Source organism: Ranitomeya imitator, chromosome 1 (assembly GCF_032444005.1).
Source record: "Ranitomeya imitator isolate aRanImi1 chromosome 1, aRanImi1.pri, whole genome shotgun sequence".
Taxonomy (NCBI): domain Eukaryota; kingdom Metazoa; phylum Chordata; class Amphibia; order Anura; family Dendrobatidae; genus Ranitomeya; species Ranitomeya imitator.
The window spans coordinates 19,364,605-19,378,063 of NC_091282.1; positions in this window are offsets into that span (position 1 = coordinate 19,364,605).

Sequence of the window (13,459 nt, forward strand, 5' to 3'; positions counted from 1 at the left end):
AATTTTGCAATTTTCAAACTTTGTATTTTTATGCCCTTAAACCAGAGAGATATGTCATGAAAAATAGTTAATAAATAACATTTCCCACATGTCTACTTTACATCAGCACAATTTTGGAAACAAATTTTTTTTTTGTTAGAGAGTTATAAGGGTTAAAAGTTGACCAGCAATTTCTCATTTTTACAACACCATTTTTTTTTAGGGACCACATCACATTTGAAGTCATTTTGAGGGGTCTATATGATAGAAAATAATGAAGTGTGACACCATTCTAAAAACTACACCCCTCAAGGTTCTCAAAACCACATTCAAGAAGTTTATTAACCCTTTACGTGATTCACAGGAACTGAAACAATGTGGAAGGAAAAAATGAACATTTAACTTTTTTTTGCAAACATCTTAATTCAGAACCATTTTTTTTATTTTCACAAGTGTAAAAACAGAAATGTAACCATAAATTGTGTTATGCAATTTCTCCTGAATACGCCAATACCCCATATGTGGGGGTAAACCACTGTTAGGGCGCACCGCAGAACTTAGAAGTGAAGGAGCGCCGTTTGACTTTTTCAATGCAGAATTGGCTGGAATTGAGATCGGACGCCATGTCACATTTAGAGAGCCCCTGATGTGCCTAAACAGTGGAAACCCCCCACAAGTGACACCATTTTGGAAACTAGATCCCTTAAGGAACTTATCTAGATGTGTGGTGAGCACTTTGAACCCCCAAGTGCTTCACAGAAGTTTATAACGTAGAGCCGTGAAAATATAAAATCGCTTTTGTTTACACAAAAATGATCTTTTCGCCCACAAATTCTTATTTTCACAAGGGTAACAGGAGAAATTAGACCACAAAAGTTGTTGAGCAATTTCTCCTGAGTACGCTGATACCCAATATGTGGGGGTAAACAACTGTTAGGGCGCACCGCAGAGCTTGGAAGAGAAGGAGTGCCGTTTTACTTTTTCAATGTAGAATTGGCTGGAATTGAGATCGGACGCCATGTCGCGTTTGGAGAGCCCCTGATGTGCCTAAACAGTGGAAACCCCCCACAAGTGACACCATTTTGGAAACTAGACCCCTTAAGGAACTTATCTAGATGTGTGGCGAGCACTTTGAACCCCCATGTGCTTCACAGAAGTTTATAACGTAGAGCCGTGAAAAAAAAAATTGCATTTTTTCTACAAAAATGATCTTTTTGCCCACAAATTTTTATTTTCACAAGGGTAACAGGAGAAATTAGACCACTAAAGTTGTTGTGCAATTTCTCCTGAGTACGTCGATACCCAATATGTGGGGGTAAACCACTGTTTGGGCGCACCGCAGAGCTTGGAAGAGAAAGAGTGCCGTTTTACTTTTTCAATGTAGAATTGGCTGGAATTGAGATCGGACGCCATGTCGCGTTTGGAGAGCCCCTGATGTGCCTAAACAGTGGAAACCCCCACAAGTGACCCCATTTTGGAAACTAGACCCCCCATGGAACTTATCTAGATGTGTGGTGAGAACCTTGAATGCCCAAGTGCTTCACAGAAGTTTATAATGCAGAGCCGTGAAAATAAAAAATATTTTTTTTTCCACAAAAAAGATTTTTTAGCCACCAAATTTTTATTTTCACAAGGGTAACAAGAGAAATTGGACCCCAAAAGTTGTTGTCCAATTTGTCCTGAGTATGCTGGTACCCCATATGTGGGGGTAAACCACTGTTTGGGCGCACGGCAGAGCTCGGAAGGAAGGAGCGCCGTTTTGGAATGCAGACTTTGATAGAATGGTCTGCGGGTATTATGTTGCGTTTGCAGAGCCCCTGATGTACCTAACCAGTAGAAACCCTCCACAAGTGACCCCATTTTGGAAACTAGACCCCCCAAGGAACTTATCTAGATGTGTGGTGAGAACTTTGAATGCCCAAGTGCTTCACAGAAGTTTAGAATGCAGAGTCGTGAAAATAAAAAATATTTTTTTTTTCCACAAAAAAGATATTGTAGCCCCCAAGTTTTTATTTTCACAAGGGTAACAGGAGAAATTGGACTGCAATAGTTGTTGTCCAATTTATCCCGAGTACGCTGATGTGCCATATGTGGGGGTAAACCACTGTTTGGGCGCACGGCAGAGCTCGGAAGGGAAGGAGCGCCTTTTTGGAATGCAGACTTTGATAGAATGGTCTGTGGGCATTATGTTGCGATTGCAGAGCCCCTGATGTACCTAAACTGTAGTAACCCCCCACAAGTGACCCCATTTTGGAATCTAGACCCCCCAAGGAACTTATCTAGATGTGTGGTGAGAACTTTGAATGCCCAAGTGCTTCACAGAAGTTTAGAATGCAGAGTCGTGAAAATAAAAAATATTATTTTTTTCACAAAAAAGATTTTGTAGCCCCCAAGTTTTTATTTTCACAAGGGTAACAGGAGAAATTGGACTGCAATAGTTGTTGTCCAATTTATCCCGAGTACGCTGATGCGCCATATGTGGGGGTAAACCACTGTTTGGGCGCACGGCAGAGCTCGGAAGGGAAGGAGCGCCTTTTTGGAATGCAGACTTTGATAGAATGGTCTGTGGGCATTATGTTGCGATTGCAGAGCCCCTGATGTACCTAAACTGTAGTAACCCCCCACAAGTGACCCCATTTTGGAAACTAGACCCCCCAAGGAACTTATCTAGATGTGTGGTGAGAACTTTGAATGCCCAAGTGCTTCACAGAAGTTTAGAATGCAGAGTCGTGAAAATAAAAAATATTATTTTTTTCACAAAAAAGATTTTGTAGCCCCCAAGTTTTTATTTTCACAAGGGTAACAAGAGAAATTGGACTCCAGAAGTTGTTGTCCAATTTATCCCGAGTACACTGATGCCCCATATGTGGGGGTAACCCACTGTTTGGGCACACGGCAGAGCTCAGAAGGGAGGGAGCACCATTTGACTTTTTGAGCGCAAAATTGGCTGTCGTGTTTGGAGACCCCCTGATGTACCTAAACAGTGGAAACCCCCCAATTCTAGCTCCAACCCTAACCCCAACACACCCCTAACCCTAATCCCAACCTCATCCATAATCCTAATCACTAACCCTAACCATAATCATAACCCTTACCCCAAAACAACCCTAATGTCAACCCTAACCATAACCCTAATCAAAACCCTAAATCCAACACACCCCTAATCCTAATCTCAACCCTAACCTCAAACCTAACCCTAATCCCAATACACCCCTAATCACAACCCTAACCTTAACCCTAATCCCAAACCTAACCCTAATCCCAAGCGTAACCCTAATGCCAACCCTAACCCTAATACGAACCCTAATCAAACCCTAACCCTAATCCCAGCTCTAACCCTAACTTTAGCCCCAACCCTAGCCCTAACTTTAGCCCCAACCCTAACCCTAGCCCTAGGGCTACTTTCACACTTGCGTCGTTTGGCATTCCGTCGCAATCCGTCGTTTTGGACAAGAAACGGATCCTGCAAATGTGCCCGCAGGATGCGTTTTTTGCCCATAGACTTGTATTGCCGACGGATCGTGACGGATGGCCACACGTCGCGTCCGTCGTGCACTGGATCAGTTGTGTTTTGGCGGAGCGTCGGCACAAAAAAACCTTCAATGAAACGTTTTTTTGTACGTTGCATCCGCCATTTCTGACCGCGCATGCGTGGCCGTAACTCCGCCCCCTCCTCCCCAGGACATAGATTGGGCAGCGGATGTGTTGAAAAACTACAGCTGCTGCCCACGTTGTGCACAATTTTCACAACGTGCGTCGGTATGTCGGGCCGACGCATTGCGACGGCCCCGTACCGACGTAAGTGTGAAAGAAGCCTAACCCTAAGTTTAGCCCCAACCCTAACCCTAAATTTAGCCCCAACCCTAACCCTAAATTTAGCCCCAACCCTAGCCCTAACCCTAGCCCTACCCCTAACCTAACCCTACCCCTAACCCTACCCCTAACCTAACCCTACCCCTAACCCTACCCCTAACCTAACCCTAACCTAACCCTAACCCTACCCCTAACCTAACCCTACCCCTAACCTAACCCTACCCCTAACCCTACCCCTAACCCTACCCCTAACCCTACCCCTAACCCTAACCCTACCCCTACCCCTAACCCTACCCCTAACCCTAACCCTACCCCTACCCCTAACCCTACCCCTAACCCTAACCCTAACCCTACCCCTAACCTAACCCTACCCCTAACCCTACCCCTAACCCTACCCCTAACCCTACCCCTAACCCTACCCCTAACCCTAACCCTACCCCTACCCCTAACCCTACCCCTAACCCTAACCCTAACCCTACCCCTAACCCTAATTTTAGCCCCAACTGCTGTTCTCCTGCCGGCCGGCAGATGGAGACAGATGGCGGGCGCACTGGGCATGCGTCCGCCATGTTCTGCTGCCGGCGGCCAGGAGGAGCAGCAAGAGGATCCAGGGACCTAGGTGAGTATGCTAGGGTCCCCGAATCCCCCTATTTCTCTGTCCTCTGATGTGCGATCACATCAGAGGACAGAGAATTACACTTTACTTTTTTTTTTTTTTTTTGCGGTCGCCGGTAAACAGTTAATTACCGGCGATCGCAAAACAGGGGTCGGTAATACCGACCCCGATCATGCTCTTTGGGGTCTCGGCTACCCCCGGCAGCCGAGACCCCAAAGATTCTCCCGATGCCGGCCGGCGGGCGCACTGCGCATGCGCCCGCCATTTTGAAGATGGCGGCGCCCACCGGGAGACACGAGGAGCATCGGGGGAGCTAGGTGAGTATTGGGGGGCCACCTGGGACCCCTTTTCTCTGTCCTCCGATGTGCGATCACATCGGACGACAGAGAAATTAAAAAAAGATCGCTTTTTTTTTTTTTTTGCGATCGCCGGTAAACAGTTAATTACCGGCGATCGCAAATGCGGGGTGGGTTAAAAACCCCCCGAATCATGTTCTCTGGGGTCTCGGCTACCCTCGGCAGCCGAGACCCCGGAGAAAATCGGCCTCTGGGGGGCGCTATGGACTTTTTCCACAGCACCGTTAATTAACGGCGCTGTGGTTTAAGTACCCTTAGCGGCCGCCGTTAAAAGGCGTATCGGCGGTCGCTAAGGGGTTAATATTAGGGCTTCCCAGGGTCAGTCGTCGCTGAGTGGGGGCGCCATTCCGCTGACCAGTAGGGTGCCAACCTCCACAGCCAGGCAGGCTGCACAGCAGTAGGGTACAGAGGTAGTGAGGCCTATTTTTAATACACGAGCACTTTTTTGTTATGCACATTGTTGGTCTTTAGTCCGTGTATCTCACCCTGTCACAAACCTAGTTTATATACAGTGGGGCAAAATAGTATTTAGTCAGTCAGCAATAGTGCAAGTTCCACCACTTAAAAAGATGAGAGGCGTCTGTAATTTACATCATAGGTAGACCTCAACTATGGGAGACAAACTGAGAAAAAAAAATCCAGAAAATCACATTGTCTGTTTTTTTAACATTTTATTTGCATATTATGGTGGAAAATAAGTATTTGGTCAGAAACAAAATTTCATCTCAATACTTTGTAATATATCCTTTGTTGGCAATGACAGAGGTCAAACGTTTTCTGTAAGTCTTCACAAGGTTGCCACACACTGTTGTTGGTATGTTGGCCCATTCCTCCATGCAGATCTCCTCTAGAGCAGTGATGTTTTTGGCTTTTCGCTTGGCAACACGGACTTTCAACTCCCTCCAAAGGTTTTCTATAGGGTTGAGATCTGGAGACTGGCTAGGCCACTCCAGGACCTTGAAATGCTTCTTACGAAGCCACTCCTTCGTTGCCCTGGCGGTGTGCTTTGGATCATTGTCATGTTGAAAGACCCAGCCACGTTTCATCTTCAATGCCCTTGCTGATGGAAGGAGGTTTGCACTCAAAATCTCACGATACATGGCCCCATTCATTCTTTCATGTACCCGGATCAGTCGTCCTGGCTCCTTTGCAGAGAAACAGCCCCAAAGCATGATGTTTCCACCACCATGCTTTACAGTAGGTATGGTGTTTGATGGATGCAACTCAGTATTCTTTTTCCTCCAAACACGACAAGTTGTGTTTCTACCAAACAGTTCCAGTTTGGTTTCATCAGACTATAGGACATTCTCCCAAAACTCCTCTGGATCATCCAAATGCTCTCTAGCAAACTTCAGACGGGCCCGGACATGTACTGGCTTAAGCAGTGGGACACGTCTGGCACTGCAGGATCTGAGTCCATGGTGGCGTAGTGTGTTACTTATGGTAGGCCTTGTTACATTGGTCCCAGCTCTCTGCAGTTCATTCACTAGGTCCCCCCGCGTGGTTCTGGGATTTTTGCTCACCGTTCTTGTGATCATTCTGACCCCACGGGGTGGGATTTTGCGTGGAGCCCCAGATCGAGGGAGATTATCAGTGGTCTTGTATGTCTTCCATTTTCTAATTATTGCTCCCACTGTTGATTTCTTCACTCCAAGCTGGTTGGCTATTGCAGATTCAGTCTTCCCAGCCTGGTGCAGGGCTACAATTTTGTTTCTGGTGTCCTTTGACAGCTCTTTGGTCTTCACCATAGTGGATTTTGGAGTCAGACTGTTTGAGGGTGTGCACAGGTGTCTTTTTATACTGATAACAAGTTTAAACAGGTGCCATTACTACAGGTAATGAGTGGAGGAAAGAGGAGACTCTTAAAGAAGAAGTTACAGGTCTGTGAGAGCCAGAAATCTTGATTGTTTGTTTCTGACCAAATACTTATTTTCCACCATAATATGCAAAAAAAATGATAAAAAAACAGACAATGTGATTTTCTGGATTTTTTTTTCTCAGTTTGTCTCCCATAGTTGAGGTCTACCTATGATGTAAATTACAGACGCCTCTCATCTTTTTAAGTGGTGGAACTTGCACTATTGCTGACTGACTAAATACTTTTTTGCCCCACTGTATATGATTATTTCATAAATATATATATATACAATCAGCCAGTTAGTCTGCCTATCTTTTTCCTGTCTAGTGTAAGTGATGGTCTGTATGTGACACCTATATTAGGATTCATACTAGGAGACATAGGGACAGCCGACGGTGAGTGGGGGCGCCAATCTCGTATCTGTGTTTAGGGTGCCAACCTCCACTGATAGGTAGGCAGTACTAAGAGGTATTGTTTGGCAGGGTTATCCCAGAGTGCACGGTTGTGTATTTTATGTGTTTATCTGGTTGTATTTGTGGCATGGTTTTAATTGGTATATTAATTAAAAGCTATATTTTATCTGTGTTATCTTTAGTACATAAAGGGTTCCTATTGGTATAATATAGATAGGCAGGATCCCACAATAACCATAGCAGCAGAGATAACATACAGATGGTATTCTCCATCACTAGGGGGTGTGATGTAATAAAGTAAGGTCTATTGTAGAGTTAGAGCCAGTATAGATGGTTATAATAACTGATAGTTGTCTCATACTGTTGGAGACTAGATAGGCAGGATCCCACAATAACCATAGCAGCAGAGATAACATACAGATGGTATTCTCCATCACTAGGGGGAGTGATGTAATAAAGTAAGGTCTATTGTAGAGTTAGAGCCAGTATAGATGGTTATAATAACTGATAGTTGTCTCATACTGTTGGAGACTAGATAGGCAGGATCCCACAATAACCATAGCAGCAGAGATAACATACAGATGGTATTCTCCATCACTAGGGGGTGTGATGTAATAAAGTAAGGTCTATTGTAGAGTTAGGGCCAGTATAGATGGTTATAATAACTGATAGTTGTCTCATACTGTTGGAGACTAGATAGGCAGGATCCCACAATAACCATAGCAGCAGAGATAACATACACACGGTATTCTCCATCACTAGGGGGGTTGATATAATAAAGTAAGGTCTATTGTAGAGTTAGAGCCAGTATAGATGGTTATAATAACTGATAGTTGTCTCATACTGTTGGAGACTAGATAGGCAGGATCCCACAATAACCATAGCAGCAGAGATAACATACAGATGGTATTCTCCATCACTAGGGGGTGTGATGTAATAAAGTAAGGTCTATTGTAGAGTTAGAGCCAGTATAGATGGTTATAATAACTGATAGTTGTCTCATACTGTTGGAGACTAGATAGGCAGGATCCCACAATAACCATAGCAGCAGAGATAACATACAGATGGTATTCTCCATCACTAGGGGGTGTGATGTAATAAAGTAAGGTCTATTGTAGAGTTAGAGCCAGTATAGATGGTTATAATAACTGGCAGCTGTCTCATACTGTTGGAGACTAGATAGGTAGGATCCCACAATAACCATAGCAGCAGAGATAACATACAGATGGTATTCTCCATCACTAGGGGGTGTGATGTAATAAAGTAAGGTCTATTGTAGAGTTAGAGCCAGTATAGATGGTTATAATAACTGGCAGCTGTCTCATACTGTTGGAGACTAGATAGGCAGGATCCCACAATAACCATAGCAGCACTAGATAGGCAGGAATGCTCAAATGACAATAAATTATAGAAGAATGAACTTACATAAAGTTCGGTTTACAGCTGATGTCCCTATTTTTCTCTCTATATATACTTATTATCATTTTTTGAGCCTCCTGCCCCCAAACCCTCCTGTCCTGGTGTAACTCGTAATGCAGGGGTTACAGAAGTGATTTCTTTATAATGTTAAAAAACAGGAGCCGTGTCTTGGACCCCACAGTATTTGGCATAGAATCATTTCATCCTTTCATCCCTATCAGGGTTTTTATTTCCTTGTTAATCCTAGAATGTGAGGCTGGAAAAGGTAAAAAAAAAAAAAATTAAAAAATGGAAAAAATAATCCTTCTATGGTGTCATTAAAAAATAAAACAGCAATTCTGCAACATTTATTTGTCTTGTTACTCTGCCAGTCTCAGCGCAATTTCAGAGTTATACGTTTCTATAATCTTTTACGGTTTTTTACATACTGTATTTTCTAATTTTTACAGTTTTCATATACCGTAGTTTTATTTTTAAATAGAAAGCAGGATATCAATAATGTTTTCATTGGTGTCTCCCACATCTGTCCTGGCCTATGTTATTTAGGGGATGGTGATTATTTTTAGGTTTTTAGTGGGTTAGCAGTAGTTTTTATCAGTACTATTTTGGCATACATACAACAGTTTAAGCAATTTTAGTTCATTTTTTTTTGTTTTTAGAAGCAAAATGATTATAAAACAGCAAGACCAGCAATTATTTCTACAGTTTTCACCATGCGGGTAAAATAACGTTTTATAGAATCAGCAATACCAAATCGGTTTTTAAATATGGAATGAAAGGAAAGAATGAAAGTCCGGAATATTTTTTTTTTTGGGGGGGAGGGGAGAGGGGAAATCGTGTAATTTTGACCACAAGACTATCAGCTCATTGGCATCTTCTGCACATTGTTTTTATACATTATATTTATATCTATTTTAATACACTTTTAGGCTGGTTTCACATCGCAGCGTTTTAAACGCAAACGCATTTGGTGAAAAAACGCATTTAAACGCGTTTAAACGTTGCGTTTTTTAGACGCATGCGTTTTTGCATGTTTTAATACAAACGCGGCGTTTTTTCCTGCGTTTGCGTTTTTGAAACGCATGATGAGAAGTGTGTGACAGCTGCCAATCATCAAAATCAACAAGAAAACCCACTATAAACAGAAATAGCTAGGGTTAGGATCCCTAGGATCCTAACCCTAACCCAAACCCTAACCCTAACCCTAAGGGATCCTAACCCTAACCCTAAGGGATCCTAACCCTAACCCTAATGGATCCTAACCCTAAGGGATCCTAACCCTAAGGGATCCTAACCCTAACCCTAAGGGATCCTAACCCAAACCCTAAACCAAACCCTAACCCTAAGGGATCCTAACCCTAACCCTAAGGGATCCTAACCCTAACCCTAACCCTAAGGGATCCTAACCCTAGGGTTAGGATCCCTTAGGGTTAGGGTTAGGGTTGGGGGTTGGCTTATCAGTGTGTATTCTTGTGTTTTTCTATTAAAGCGCATGCAAACGCATGTGCTTAAAAACGAATGCGTTTACATAGACAGCAATACTTTTTTTTGCCGCAAAAAAACACGGCTAGAAATTACTACATCTTGCATTTCTGCAACACAACGCATGCATAGAAACGACGCATGCGGGGGCAAAACGCGGCAAAACGCATGCAAAAAAACGCATGCGTTTTTAATGTTAAGTATAGGGGAAAAAAAAACGCATATTTTTTTGCACTAAAACGCAGCGGCAAAAAACGCAAATGTGAAACCAGCCTTATTTAAACAGAAAAAAAACCATTTGTAAAAGTGTTGGCCCAGATTACTTAGGGATTGATTTCCTGACTGCTGGGGTCACTTGCAGAGGGCACGTGGAGTTGATAGGAGCTGCGCTACCTAATGTTTCCCATTCATAACTTTTTCATTTTTTTGTCATTAGAGTTGTTCTAGGGAATATTTTTTTGGGAGGAAGTGGTACTAATTTGGCATCTATATAATGTTTTAAGCATTTTTTTTTGTAAATTATTTAGATTTTTAAAGGAACAAGAAAGACATAAAAGAAATAAAACATGAAAATCAGGTATCATTTCGAATAATTTTATTTCATGTGTATGTGTAACACGAGGCTCAGCCAAATCTCACACCTCCCCCCCTCGATAATGACGGAACATCAAAAAAAATTACAAATAATTAATTTTTTAATCTGGATCGTGGGTGTAACATTTGTTAGGACCATCTCGTGGTCGCCGCGTGTTTCAAAGAGTCATATCAGATGAATTTGCCGCCTCCTCATCACGTCGCGGTAACAATAGTCGTCCGGTGACCTCTCCCGGGTACATCGATGACATCTCTCGGCTTTCTCCGGCGTCACTCATTAAATTACAGAAATTTCTCATGCATTGTTCGTCCCGTGTCATCTTCATCGCTCGTCGTGGCGCTGCGAATTTCAATTTTCTAGATGCTAATGAAATCATAAAGCAATCAGTTTGTGACAGATTCAGATATCAAAAAGTGCAAAATAGAAGCAATCTCAGCGTCTCCGGCAGCCTCCGCGGCCCGGCGGTGGACGGACGAGCGTTTGTATGTTCCCCAGCAAGCAGCAAATTACAATCGATGACACAAAAATCTGCGCAGGGAGATCGGAGGGGAAGATTGGAAAATTTAAAAGCAGAACTGCTGATAATGAACTTGTCCGAGCAGTGAGATATTGTGCACGAACGATCCAAGGAGCCGGCTGCAGACGCTGCAGAATCTCCGGCCGGGGAAAGGCCTCTGACTCCAGGAACACACATCACCGTCTGGCTTTATATGAGGAAACAACTGAGGACGAAAAAAAAATCACAAGGCCCATAAAATATTGCAGACACCGAACACCTGCAGGACACAAAGCAAAACCAGCAACCCGAGGCGGTATTATTTCCTGCAGAAAATATCCCCCGAGAGACCCCACAGATCAAAGACTTCTGCTTAACATATATCATGGATGCATCTAATTATACCTGAACATGTCTAACAATACGCTCATCGCGAGCTTCCGGAAAAATATCAAATATACACATACATAAGACAAGAGGAGAAAAGGAACAAAAAAATATACAGGAATCAGAAAACTAAACTAAAAACAGCCCCTTATGTGCAAGAATATAACTACTATAATACTGCCCCTATGTACAAGAATAACTACTATAATACTGCGCCCTATGTACAAGAATATAACTACTATAATACTGCTCCTATGTACAAGAATATAACTACTATAATACTGCCCCTATGTACAAGAATATAACTACTATAATACTGCCCCTATGTACAAGAATATAACTACTATAATACTGCCCCTATGTACAAAAATATAACTACTATAATACTGCTCCTATGTATAAGAATATAACTACTATAATACTGCCCCTATGTACAAGAATATAACTACTATAATACTGCCCCTATATACAAGAATATAACTACTATAATACTGCTCCTATGTACGAGAATATAACTACTATAATACTGCCCCTATGTACAAGAATATAACTACTATAATACTGCCCCTATATACAAGAATATAACTACTATAATACTGCCCCTATATACAAGAATATAACTACTATAATACTGCCCCTATATACAAGAATATAACTACTATAATACTGCTCCTATGTACGAGAATATAACTACTATAATACTGCCCCTATGTACAAGAATATAGCTACTATAATACTGCCCCTATATACAAGAATATAACTACTATAATACTGCCCCTAAATACAAGAATATAACTACTATAATACTGCCCCTATGTACAAGAATATAACTACTATAATACTGCTCCTATGTACAAGAATATAACTACTATAATACTGCCCCTATGTACAAGAATATAACTACTATAATACTGCTCCTATGTACAAGAATATAACTACTATAATACTGCCCCTATGTACAAGAATATAACTACTATAATACTGCCCCTATGTACAAGAATATAACTACTATAATACTGCCCCTAAATACAAGAATATAACTACTATAATACTGCCCCTATGTACAAGAATATAACTACTATAATACTGCTCCTATGTACAAGAATATAACTACTATAATACTGCCCCTATGTACAAGAATATAACTACTATAATACTGCCCCTATGTACAAGAATATATCTACTATAATACTGCTCCTATGTACAAGAATATAACTACTATAATACTGCTCCTATGTACAAGAATATAACTACTATAATACTGCCCCTATGTACAAGAATATAACTACTATAATACTGCCCCTATGTACAAGAATATAACTACTATAATACTGCCCCTAAGTACAAGAATATAACTACTATAATACTGCTCCTATGTACAAGAATATAGCTACTATAATACTGCCCCTATACACAAGAATATAACTACTATAATACTGCCCCTATGTACAAGAATATAACTACTATAATACTGCTCCTATGTACAAGAATATAACTACTATAATACTGCCCCCCCATATACAAGAATATAACTACTATAATACTGTTCCTATGTACAAGAATATTACTACCATAATACTGACCCTATGTACAAGAATATAACTACTATAATACTGCCCCTATGTACAGGAATATAACTACTATAATACTGCTCCTATGTACAAGAATATAACTACTATAATACTGCTCCTATGTACAAGAATATAACTACTATAATACTGCTCCTATATACAAGAATATAACTACAATAATACTGCCCCTATGTACAAGAATATAACTACTATAATACTGCCCCTATATACAAGAACATACCTACTATAATACTGTCCCTATGTACAAGAATATAACTACTATAATACTGCTCCTATGTACAAGAATATAACTACTATAATACTGCCCCCATATACAAGAATATAACTACTATAATACTGTTCCTATGTACAAGAATATAACTACCATAATACTGACCCTATGTACAAGAATATAACTACTATAATACTGCTCCTATGTACAAGAATATAACTACTATAATACTGCTCCTATAT